The sequence below is a fragment of the Neofelis nebulosa genome, chromosome 17, assembly GCF_028018385.1.
Source record: "Neofelis nebulosa isolate mNeoNeb1 chromosome 17, mNeoNeb1.pri, whole genome shotgun sequence".
NCBI classification, from domain to species: Eukaryota; Metazoa; Chordata; class Mammalia; order Carnivora; family Felidae; genus Neofelis; species Neofelis nebulosa.
The window spans coordinates 12708726-12721342 of NC_080798.1; the positions used below are offsets into that span (position 1 = coordinate 12708726).

The following is a 12617-nucleotide window of genomic DNA, read 5'->3' on the forward strand; positions in this document are numbered from 1 at the left end:
ACACGCTTAATGGAAGGAAGGAAGAGCAGGCTGGAAGAAGCAGAGGAACGAATTAATGACCTAAAAGAGTAATGGAAAGCAATCAAGCTGAACAAAAGAGAGAAAAAAGAATCATGCAAAACAAGAATACACTTAGGGAACTCTACGACTCCATCACACATTAGCAACATTTGCATTATAGGCGTTCCAGAAGAAGAGAAAAGGGGGCCGAAAATTTATTTGAAGAGATAATAGCTGAAAACTTCCCTAATCTGGGGAAGGAAACAGATATCCAGAACCAGGAGGCACAGAGAATGCCCAACAAAATCAACAAGAGCAGATCCATACCAAGACATGTTGTAACTAAAATGGCAAAACATACAAAATTAAAAAAAAAAATTTTAAGCAGCAGGACAAAAGAAGACCGTTATGAACAAGGGAAACCCCATAAGGCTATCAAGGGATTTTCAGCAGAAATTTTCCAAGCCCGGGGCACCTGAGTGGCTCAGTTGGTTAAGCATCTGACTCTCGATCTCAGCTCAGGTCGTGATCTCACAGTTTGTGGGTCAAAGCCCCGTGTCGGGCTCTGCACTGACCTCGTGGACTCTGCTTCGGATTCTGTCTCTCTCTTTCTCTCTCTCAAAATAAATAAACTTTAAAAAAAGAAAAGAGGGGCACCTGGGTGGCTCAGCTGGTTGAGCGTCTGACTTCGGCTCAGGTCATGATCTCACAGTCCGTGAGTTCGAGCCCTGCGTCGGGCTCTGGGCTGGCGGCTCGGAGCCTGGAGCCTACTTCGGATTCTGTGTCTCCCTCTCTCTCTGCCCCTCCCTTGTTCATGCTCTGTCTCTCTCTGTCTCAAAAATAAATAAACGTTAAAAGTTTAAAAAAGAAAAGAAAAGAAAAGAAAGACGAGAAAAGAAAAGAAAAAAGAAAAGAAAAAAGAAAAGAAAAGAAAACAAAACAAAACTTTCCAAGCCAGAAGGGAGTGACGTTCTATATTCAACATGCTGACTGGAGAAAACCTACAGCCAAGAATATTCTATCTAGCAAGGTTGTCATTCAGAATAGAAGGAGAGGGACACCTAGGTGGCTCAGTCAGTGGAGCGTCCAGCTCTGGATTTTGGTTCAGGTCATGATCTCAGGGTCGTGGAGCCCACCGCAGGGGACTGAACCTGCTTAAGATTCTCTCTCTCCCTCTCTTTCTGTCCCTCCCCCATCCACATACTCTCTCTCTCTAAAAAAAAAAAAAAAAAAAAGGACAGGAGGAGAGATAAGGAGGTTTCCAGACAAACACTAAAGAAGTTCATGAGCACTAAACCAGCCCTGCAAGAAACATTAAAGGGGACTCTCTGAGTGGAAAGGAAGTACCAAAAGTGACAGTAAGAAGGTAGGAACACAAAAGCAGTAAAAATTGACTACTTCTGTAAAATAAAGGTAAAAAAAGGAGCTCACAAAAGAAAAGGATGTAAAACATGACACCATAGACCTAAAATGTGGGGAGGAGAGGAGAAAAGAATGGGTTCAAACATAAAAGGCCATCGACTTAATACAGACTGCTATATGCAAAAGAGATCATATACAAACCTAATGGTAACCACAAATGAAAAACCACTAATAAGTATGCAAAGAATAAAGACAGAGCAATCCAAATACAGCACTAAAGAAAATGACCAAACCACAAAAGGGAGAAAGACAAGAAAGGATCAGAGAAAACCTTAAGAAACAATAACAGAACAGGTAATAAAATGGCAATAAATATATATTTACTCTGAATGCAAATGGACTCAATGCTCCAATCAAAAGACACAGGGTGACAGAAAAGTTAAAAAAAATAAGACCCATTTATATGCTGCTTACAGGAGACCGACACCTAAACACTGAAGGTGAGGGGACACCTGCAGACTGACAGTGAGGGGATGGTGGAGCCCCTGGGTGGCTCAGTTGGTTAAATGTCTGACTATCTCAGCTCAGGTCTTGATCTCAGGGTCATGAGTTCAAGTCCTGTGTTGGACTCCATGATGGGCATGAAGCTTACTTAAAAAATAAAAATAATTAATTAATTAATTAATTAATGTTTTAAAAAGTGAGGGGATGGAGAAACCTTTATCATGCAAATGGATGTCAAAAGAAAACTGGAATTGCAATACCCTAAATACAAAATGGATTTTATTTATTTTTTTTTTAATTTTTTAACCTTTATTTATTTTTGAGACAGAGAGAGACAGAGCATGAATGGGGGAGGGGCAGAGAGAGAGGGAGACACAGAATCGGAAACAGGCTCCAGGCTCCAAGCCGTCAGCCCAGAGCCCGACGCGGGGCTCGAACCCACGGACCACGAGATCGTGACCTGAGCTGAAGTCGGACGCTTAACCGACTGAGCCACCCAGGCGCCCCACAAAATGGATTTTAAAACAAAGACTGTAACAAGGGACAAAGAAGGGTACTATATAATAATAAAGGGGATAATCCAACAATATAACAATTGTAAATATTTATGCACCTAATATGAAAGTACCTAAATACCTAAAACAGTTATTAGCAAACATAAAGGTACTAATCCATAATAATACAATAATACTAGGGGACTTTAACACCCTACTTACATCAATGAATAGATCATCCCAACAGAAAATCAACAAGGAAACAATAGCACTGAATGACACACTGGAACGATGGATTTAACAGATATATTCAAAACATTCTATCCTAAAACAGCACAATACACATTCTTTTCAAGTGCACGTGGGACATTCTCCAGAAGAGATCAGATTTAAGGCCACAAAACAAACCTTAATAAATTCAGTAAGTCATACCATGCATCTTTCTGACCACAACTCTATGAAACCAGAAGTCAACCACAAGGAAAAACCTGGAAAGACCACAAATACATGGGAGGTTAAATAACATGCTACTGAACAATGAACGGGTCAAACAGGAAATAAAAGAAGAAATCCAAAAGTACATGGAAACAAATGAAAACGGAAACACAACTGTTCAGAACCTTTGGGATGCAGCAAAAGCAGTTCAAGAGGAAGTTTAAAAGTCTTTTTTTTTTTTAATTTTTTTTTTAATGTTTATTTATTTCTGAGAGAGAGAGACAGAGCGTGAGCAGGGGAGGGGCAGAGAGAGAGGGAGACATAGAATCCCAACCAGGCTGCAGGCTGAGCTTTCAGCACAGAGCCCGACACTGGGCTTGCACCCATGAACCCTGAGATCATGAAGTAAGCCGAAGTCGGACACTAAACCGACTGAGCCACTCAGGCGCCCCCAAGAGGGAAGTTTAAAGAAATACAGGCCTACCTCAAGAGGCAAGAAAAATCTCTGGGGCACCTGGGTGGCTCAGTCGGTTAAGCGTCCGACTTCAGCTCAGGTCATGATGTCACGGTCCGTGAGTTCGAGCCCCGAATCGGGCTTTGTGCTCTCAGTTCAGAGCCTGGAGCTTGCTTCAGATTCTGTCTCCCTCTCTCTCTACCCCTCCCCCACTCACTCTCTGTCTCTATCAAAAAATGAATAAATGGTAAAAAAAAATATATTTTTTTTTAAAAAAGAAGAAAAATCTCAAACAACTCAGATTTACATCTAACGGAGCTAGAAACAGAACAACAAATAAAACCTAAAACCAGCAGAAGAAAGGAAATATTAAAGATCAGAGTAGAACTAAATGATGGAAAAAGAAAACAACTGATAAATAAAACCAGTAGCTGGTTCTTTGGAAAAAAAATCAATAAAATTGATAAATGTCTAGCAGCCTTATAAAGAAAAAAGTGCGGGAAAGGACTCAAATAAAATCACAAATGACATAGGAGAAATAGCCAAAACCACAGAAATATGAACAATTACATGAGAATATTATGAAAAACTATATGCCAACAAATTGAACAACCCAGAAGAAATAGACAAACCCCTAGAAACATATCACCTATCAAAACTGAAACAGGAAGAAACAGAACATTTGAACAAACCTATCACCAGCAAAGAAATTGAATCAGTAACCAACTCTCAAAAAACAAAAGTTCAGGACTAGAAGGCTTCACAGGTGAATTCTACTAAACATTTTTTTTTTTTAATGTTTATTTTTGGGAGAGAGTGTGGGAGGGGCAGAGAGAGAAGGAAAGAAATAATCTTATGCAGGCTCCATGCCGTCAGCAGAGCCTGACACAGGGCTTGAACCCACAAACCGTGAGGTCAAGACCTGAGCTGAAACCAAGAGTCAAATGCCTAACCAACTGAGCCACTCAGGCACCCTGAATTCTACTAAACATCTAAAGAAGAGTTAATACTTCTTCTTCTCAAACTACTCCAAAAACAAAAAACAAACAAACAAACAAAAAAACAGAAAAGGAAGGAAAACTTCCAAATTTATTCTATTAGGACAGCATTACCCCAATACCAAAACCAGACAAAGACATCACAAAAAAAGAGAGAACTACAGGCCAATCTCTCTGATGAACACAGATGCAAAAAATCCTCAGCATATATCAGCAAACCAAATCCAACAATACATTTAAAAAGTCATTCACCACGATCAAGTGGGATTTATTCCTGTTACACGGGTGGTTCGATATTTGAAAATCAATCAATAAAAACCATATGATCATTTTAAAAGAGAGAGAAGAAGAGATGAAAGGAGGGGCCGTTACAGAATAAGTTTCTGTCATGGAGGCTTCTCCCACATTTGAGCAGAGACTTGAATCATGAGAGAGAGAGAGAGCCATGTGGCTATCTGGTATCTGAAGGATGCGGAATTCAGCCAGAGAGAAACAAAATTGTTTTTATTAAAAAGCCACAAGTCTGTTCTCTCTACCAGTGCCTCTCAGATTTTAATGTCCCATGAATCACCTGGGGGACTCTGGGAAGACACAGGTACGTGTGTCTCACCCCAGAAATTCTAAATCAGGAGATCACGGATTTGGACTGAGAATCTACATTTTTAGCAATATCCCAGGTGATGCTGATGCCGTTGGTTTCTGGGTCACTATTTGAGTAGTATCAGTCAAAAACCGCCTTCCAGGGGTGCCTGGGTGACTCAGTCAGTTAAGCGTCCGGCTTTGGCTCGGGTCAAGATCTCACGGTTCCGTTCGTGAATTTGACCCCGCGTGGAGCTCTGGGCTGACAGCTCAGAGCCTGGAGCCTGCTTTGGATTCTGTGTGTCCCTCTCTCTCTGCATCCCCCCGACCTTGCACTCTGTGTCTCTCTCTCAAAAATAAATAAAACATTTAAAAAAACAAAAAACAAACAAAACAAACAAACCCAGCCCTCCAGATATTTTCCATCAGATTCAGGACTCGAGGTTTTCACCTCCACCTTTTCTACTAACTACAACAGACTGCCCTGTTGCCTAAGAGCAAAAAAGTTAAAGAAAGTAAACACAAATTGCAAACTTCTCTTTCTCTAGGGTTCTAACAACAGGATTAGAATTTGTTAAGATCAGAAAGCACTCCAAGAGCAACTCTAAGCACCTAATTTTACCCACAAGGAAACCCCACACCATTCATAAAAATACTCCCAGTAATAGTTCCAGCAACTGACACAGCAACTGACCTACTACCTACCAAGGCGCTACTTACATGAATGCTTTACATGCACTACGTCATTTGATCTTCACAAATATAGAAATTGAGACAATGATTATCCCCATTTCACAGATAAAGAACATGGAGCACAGAGAAGTAGCTTGGCTCGTGATTAACCAGTGCCCTACGGAAGGGTCAAGATTTTCACCCAGAGCCTCATCTACTACTAAGACCTTGATTCTCAACTCAGGCAGCATAGTAGACTCAGAAGGAACTTTAAAACAAACAAACAAAAAGGTTCAGGCCTCAGCCACAACTAATCAACTCGGGTCTGGCATGGGCGGCTGACAAGTGCATTTCTACACCCCTCCCATTGTCCCAGGCCACAGTTTCATTGGCCAGTCAGGACACTGAACCAGGCACTAAAGAACCCAGGCAGCAGGTCGCCTAGGCCCAGGCCCTTGTCCTATTTGTGTAGTGGTTCTCAAACTGCAGTGTGCAACTGAATTGTAGGGCCTGAAATTCCAGGTGCTGCCTGGACATCTTTGAGCTTCCTGGGGCCCAAACGCCTAGCCAGGAGTTCCTCTGCTGTCTCCAGATACGGCCCTGACCCTGGGGGGAAAGGCTCCCACCCCAGCTACTCCCCCTATGTATCAACCAGGGTTTTAGGTTCTATACTGGCTATTTGACATCTGGTATTTCCAACCTCTCCATAAGTCTGCTGAATCGCAAGGCCAGCCTGTCAACCAAAGCCAGCTTCCTGAGGGCACGCAGGAGTCATAGAATTCCCCCAACCACTGAGCCCAGCCTATTTTCACTAGTACCCCAGGTGGGTGTCTCCACCAAGTTACTTCCTGTCACGATCGTCATAAAAGCAGAGCCCAGGCCCTCTCTGCTTCCCGACCCTGCGTGTGACAGGCTTCATGTGGTCCTGTGTGGCAGGCTGTGTCTCTCGTTTCTGGCGGAACTGAATTAAAAACCTTCTTTCTCAATGGCATCAACCTCTCCATGTTGCCACTCAATCACCTTTATAACTTAAGACCTGACACAATTCCCCCTACTAACCGGACCAGCTGCACACTACTCAGTCATCAACCTAACAGGTCTCACCTCCCTGCCAGACAGGCTGGCCACACCTTCCTGCAGGAGCCCAGGGTCACCGTACCTCGTCACTACAAAACCCACCTCCCTGGCCCCTGCTGGTTCGCTCTGTTCCTGAGTGCCGGCCCCTGGATGGCCCTGTAGGACACGCAGTGTCCTCCCCACAAGGCTGCGGGTAAACTGCTGCCCATCTCGCCTCCCCGGTGTCACGTGTCACCCATTCAGCATCTCACCCTACAAAGGACAAGGACTCTCCTTCCTACACAGCGTGAACAGGGAGTGAGCAGAACAGCATCGAGTTCCCTAACGTGATTTTGCTATGACCAAAGTTTGAGAACCACTGTATTATTCTATTCTGCCTCTCATGGAGTTCTCTGTACTGCCCAAGGGCACCCAGAAAGTCAAGGGCAGGGTGAGACCTGGCACCCAGGCCTCCTGCTTTCCCAAATCCCTGCTTCTCTCCGTTGTAAGATGCCCCTGCAGGCAGATCCCCAGAGTGAAAATGGAGGTTCTATTGAAATCAGCGCCGCCCAATAGAAACGTAATCCGAGCTCTATGTGTAATTTATTTTTTATTTTTAAAATATTTATTTATTTATCTTTGAGAGACAGAGAGAGAAAGAGAAGAGAGAGAGAGAACAGGGGAGAGGCAGAGAGAGAGGGAGGCAGAATCCCAAGCATGCTGCACGCTGTCAGCGCAGAGCCCGATGTGGGCCCTGAACTCACAAACTGTGGGATCATGACTCTTCAAATCAAGAGAAAGAAGCTTAACCGACTGAGCCACACGGGTGCCCCCATGTGTAATTCAAATGTTTCTAGTAGCCATGTTAAAAAAATGTAAGAAGCAGATGGGCTTTATTTATTTATTTTTAATTTTTTTTTAATGTTTATTGATTTCTGAGACAGAGAGACAGAGCATGAGTGGGGGAGGGGCAGAGAGAGAAGGAGACCCAGAATCCAAAGCAGGCTCCAGGCTCCAAGCTTTCAGCACAGAGCCCGACACGGGGCTCAAACTCACAGACCGCGAGATCATGACCTGAGCCGAAGTCGGACGCTCAACTGACTGAGCCACCCAGGTGCCCCCAAATGGGCTTAATTTAAACAATGTTTTATTTAACCCAATATACCCAAAATATTACCACTTGAATCTGCTATAAATTGCTATAAAAATTCCTGAGCCATTTTATGGTTTATACTTACAGCACATCTCAGCACCAGACATTTCGAGTGCTCAACTGTCACATGTGCCTGACGGCTGCCATATTGGATAGTGCAGACTTGAACCTTTTTAAAGCAACAGAGCCCATATAACCATCTCCCAGGGACTCTCTAGGTTCAAAAGACAGCAGATTCATGTCAGTTGCAAGTTTAACCAGTGGTTATTACAGAAACTAACCATTTCTGTTCAGCTGAATGATAGAACCGAAGTAGTGAAAGCAGAAGGTGCATGAAAAAAACGAATACCTTAAAATCTCCTTTTGCCCTTTCAATAACTGGCTGCATTCTCCATGTTGTAAAGTCATCTATAATGGTAAGATAACTTCAGTCTGTAACACATGGAGGATTTACAACATGCCAAGCACTATTTCAAGCACTTTACGTAGCATAGCTCTTTTAAATCTTTAATTAAAATAATTTAAAAAAAATTTTTTAATGTCTGTTTATTTTTGAGAGAGAGAGACAGAGTGTGAGCCTAGAAGGGGCAGAGAGAGAGGGAGACACAGAATCTGAAGCTGGCCCCAGGCTCCGAGCTGTCAGCACAGAGCCCGACACGGGGCTCGAATCCACGAACCATGAGATCATGACCTGAGCCGAAGTGCGGCACTCAACCAACTGAGCCACCCAGGCGCCCCTAAAATAATTTTTTAATGTTTATTTAGAGGGAGAGAGAAAGCATTAGCAGGGGAGGGGCACGGAGAGCAGGAGACAGAGAATCTGAAGCAGGTTCCGTGCTAGCAGGGCAAAGCCTGATGCGGGGCTCAAACTCTTCAACCGTGAGATCATCACCTGAGCCGAAGTCAGATGCTCAACTGACTGAACCACCCAGGCGCCCCCCCCCTTTTTTTTTTAATTTTAGAGAGAAAGAGCATGAGAGAGAACAAGCAGGGGAAAGGGGGAGAGGGGGAGAGAGAAAGAGAATCTCAAGCAGGCTTCATACTCCGCATGGACCCCAACACGGGGCTCGATCCCACAACCCTGGAATCATGATCTGAGCTGAAATCGAGAGTCTGACACCCAACCAACTGAGCCACCCAGGGACCCCACATAGATGGCTCTTTTAATTTTCACAAAAGCCTTAGGAGGGAGGTACTGCTATCCCTACTGGACCGGTTAGAAAAGTGAGGCACACAGAAGTTAAATAATGTGCCCAAGGTTATCCAGTCACGGAGTGCTTGAGCTGGGTTTCAAACCTAGCTGCTGAAGTTTGACCCTGGTTCTGCTTCCCGCCAACTGTGCCACCAGGTCATTTATTCAATTGTCTCTGCCTGTCTATTCACCATTAAAATGCGAATAATAATGATGGCATTGTAGTGAAAAATAAGTGAGTTAACACGTGTAAAGCGTTAGAAATTCTCCAAGTCATGAGAGCTGCCCAACAAATGTTAGCTATTCTAATCGCCCCCCTAATGATCTCCACGCAACAAACAAAAACCGAAACATTAACACCGATTTGTTTCTAAGGACATCTGTTTTAGATCATAACATATTACTCATAACTGTACATCAACTTCTGCACTGATGTATTCTATAGCCCACCCCGAGTGAGATAAAAGACAACGAATGTGGATAGAGATTATCTTTTTTTTTTTTTTACCGTTTATTTTTGAGAACATTAGAGAGCATGAGTGGGGGAAGGGCACAGAGAGAGAGGGAGACAGAATCCAAAGCTGACAGCGTGGAGCCCCATGCAGGGCTTGAACTCATGACCTGTGAGATCATGACCTGAGCCAAAGTCAGACGCTTAATTGACTGAGTCACCCAACTGCCCAGATTATCTTTCTATTTTGTCCTCTAATCCCAGGCTGCGGCTCCCTTTTGGAATGCTATGTGAATCACACTCACTGAATAACTCTTCTCTGATCACCTCATGCTAGGCACTCTGAATAAAGTATGATGAGGTCCAGGAAACAGTGGTCCCTACAGCCAACAGGAGACAGAAAATAAATCAAGAGTTATATATTTTAAATAAATAAAATAAAATACTCAAGGAGAGGGGCGCCTGGGTGGCTCAGCTCATGATCTCTCGTGGTTTGTGAGTTTGGGCCCCACATCAGGCTCTGTGCTGACAGCTCAGGGCCTGGAGCCTGCTTCTGACTCTGTCTCCCCCTCCCTCTCTGCCCCTCCCCTGCTCCTGCTCTGTCTCTCAAAAATAAACATTAAAAAAAATTTTTTTAAATACTCACGAAGAACAAAATGTGTACATGGGAAGCAGAGAAGCAACAAAATTAGCAAGGACTGAATCAGGGGGATGGTTACATAGGAGTTCATTACATTACACTTTGGGTATGTTTGGAAATTTTCATAGTAAAGACTTAAGGTAGTAACTATGAATAGTGTGATAACAATTTCATAAAATACACAATTAAAAACTACTAAACAGAAGTGCATTAAAATGTTAAACACTGTCTATTTTGTAGTACTATGAGGTGTTTTTTTTGAGTTCTTCTTAATGCTTTATAGATTCTATATTTTCTGAATTCCCTACAGTAAGTGTGCCTATCTTCTTTATGTATGTATTTATTCATTTTGAGACAGAGAATGAGCAGAGGAAGGGCAGAGAGAGAGGGAGACAGAGGATCCAAAGCAGGCTGGGTGCTGACAGCAGAGAGCCTGAGGTGGGGCTCGAACTCACCAACTGTGAGATCATGACCAGAGCCAAAGTCAGAAGCTTAACACGCTGAGCCACCCAGGCGCCCCTGATTGTGCATATCTCCCATAATGAGAACATGAATTACAAATACTCTCTGAAATAAAACTAAATGAGAATGCTTCCAAAATTTTATAAAGAAGTCCAAACTCACAAATGCTGATTTCAAATTCCACTGCAATAAAAGTCCAACGAAACTCCACAACTTGATCCCGAATGACTCTTCTGCAGGCAGTTTCCTATAGTTAAATACTTACGTAGCATATATTTCTATTTTGTGCCCTAATTCCAACTTGGGGACTTTACACTTTGGGACCAAGGATATCTATCCGCAGACATAAGGAACACACACCTTGCACTCAAATCCCCCTGCTCCTACTAGCAGTGTGACATATGATAAGTAACTTATGCTCCTCTGCCTCCATTTCCTCAGCTGTAAAATACAGGTTATAACAGTATTCACTTCATAAGGGCTTTGTGGAAACTGTATGTGTTAATTTTTATAAAGCCCTTAGGATGACACTTAGTGCTCAACGTTTAATCATTATGACCATTATTCGTGCCCTGTACGTATTCTATAGATTTTCCCAACTGTTTAACTGAGCACCCTTGTAACGGAAACATTTTGTTAATGAATGAAGTATCTTCTCCCACAGCAGAAAAGGAAGAGGAATGTTAAGTTCCGTCTCGGTGGGGCTTTGCTGCCAGGAGCCCTCTTTTAGAAGTCAAGAAAGCGGAAAAAAAGGAGGCCGAGATACTATCATCTTGTCTGTGGCCCTGTTAAAACCGCAGAAAATAATCCGGGGGTGACGCACTTTCTTATTAAACGAGTCAGAAGTAGTCCAGGCTCAGCCTCCTTTCCCATACGGATCAGAAAGAAGGGCCAGGGCCACTTCGAAAAGCTTCCAGAGACACACCTTCCTGATCACTATCACAGAGTGTATATTCACAGCTAACACCTTGCCACACGGCTGAATAGCTCTAAACCTGTTACTTGTATTATACCATTAATTCTCAAAACAAATGTGTAAAGTAGGTACTGGTAATATCACCGTTTGCAAAAAAAGCAAACTGAGGGGCGCCTGGGTGGCTCAGTGGGTTGAGCGTCCGACTTCAACTCAGGTCATGATCTCGCAGTCCCTGAGTTCGAGCCCCACGTCGGACTCTGGGCTGATGGCTCAGAGCCTGGAGCCTGCTTCCGATTCTGTGTCTCCCTCTCTCTCTGCCCCTCCCCCGTTCATGCTCTGTCTCAAAAATAAATAAACATTAAAAAATTTTTTTTCTTTAAAAAAAAAAAAAAAAAGCAAAGTGAGGCACAGAAAGATTAAGGAAGTGACACAGCGTGCGGAAGGTGAGCCGGGCAGGGCAGCGGAGAGCTGGAAGACCCTCAAACCCTGCGGATCTAGGTCCGCCTCCAGGCCGGGGAGGGGGGGGGGGGGGGGGGGACTCGCGAACCGCCCCAAACGCACAGGCTAGGGCGAGGGGAGGGGAAGGCAAGCGGCCGCCCCGGTCCCTTAACCTTGCTCTCTGCCGTTGGCCGAGGCTTTTCCTCCCCCGGGCCCGAGGGCGTGGCGCGGCTGACTCCACTACCAGATCAAAAGTTAAAAGAAGTCGCGGGGTCGCGGGTATCACTCACCTCCCCGAGAGAAATGAAGGCCGCGATCTTAACCTCCCGCAGCGGAAATACCTCCAACAACGCGGAGCTCCTGGACTACATTTCCCAACATCCCCGAGAGCAACCCGAGGCCCTGTCCCGCCTCCGTGTGAGACTGAGAAGCCGGCTCCGAGACCCACAGCCTGAATCCAATTCCCAGAGTCCACGAAAGGAAAGCGCTTCTCATTCTTAACCCCCGGTGGCAGAAATGCGTCCGAAAATGCGGAGCACTGTTTTATACGCTCTTATTTCTCGAGCGGAGCAAAGACATCCGCGCTTTCCCGGAGCGAAAGTGTCCCAATCCCAGAAAGCGTGTAGACTACACATCCCAGAATCCTCTGAAGGGCTGAGCTTCCCGCCCGCCTGCAATTTCCTTTTGAATTAGCAGGTGAAGTCTAAATAAGCCCTTCGGTGTTTGTGGAACTTTGTTGGCCTATTTTTCCCCTCACTCCTCCCTATCATACGTGACATAGTTGGAAATATGAGAAACAAAAGTAAAATAA

At 44.2% G+C, this 12617-nt stretch overlaps 1 protein-coding gene across 1 annotated transcript in view; it reads right to left on the bottom strand.

Annotated features, from left to right (window-relative positions):
* Positions 1–12408, bottom strand: part of LOC131500226 (zinc finger protein 45-like) — a 32224-nt gene extending 19816 nt beyond the window's left edge. The window contains exon 1 of the mRNA XM_058709080.1: positions 12097–12408. The gene's annotated coding sequence lies outside the window, so the exon portion shown is untranslated. The remainder of the gene's footprint in view (positions 1–12096) is intronic.
* Between the last annotated feature and the right edge of the window lie 209 nt (positions 12409–12617).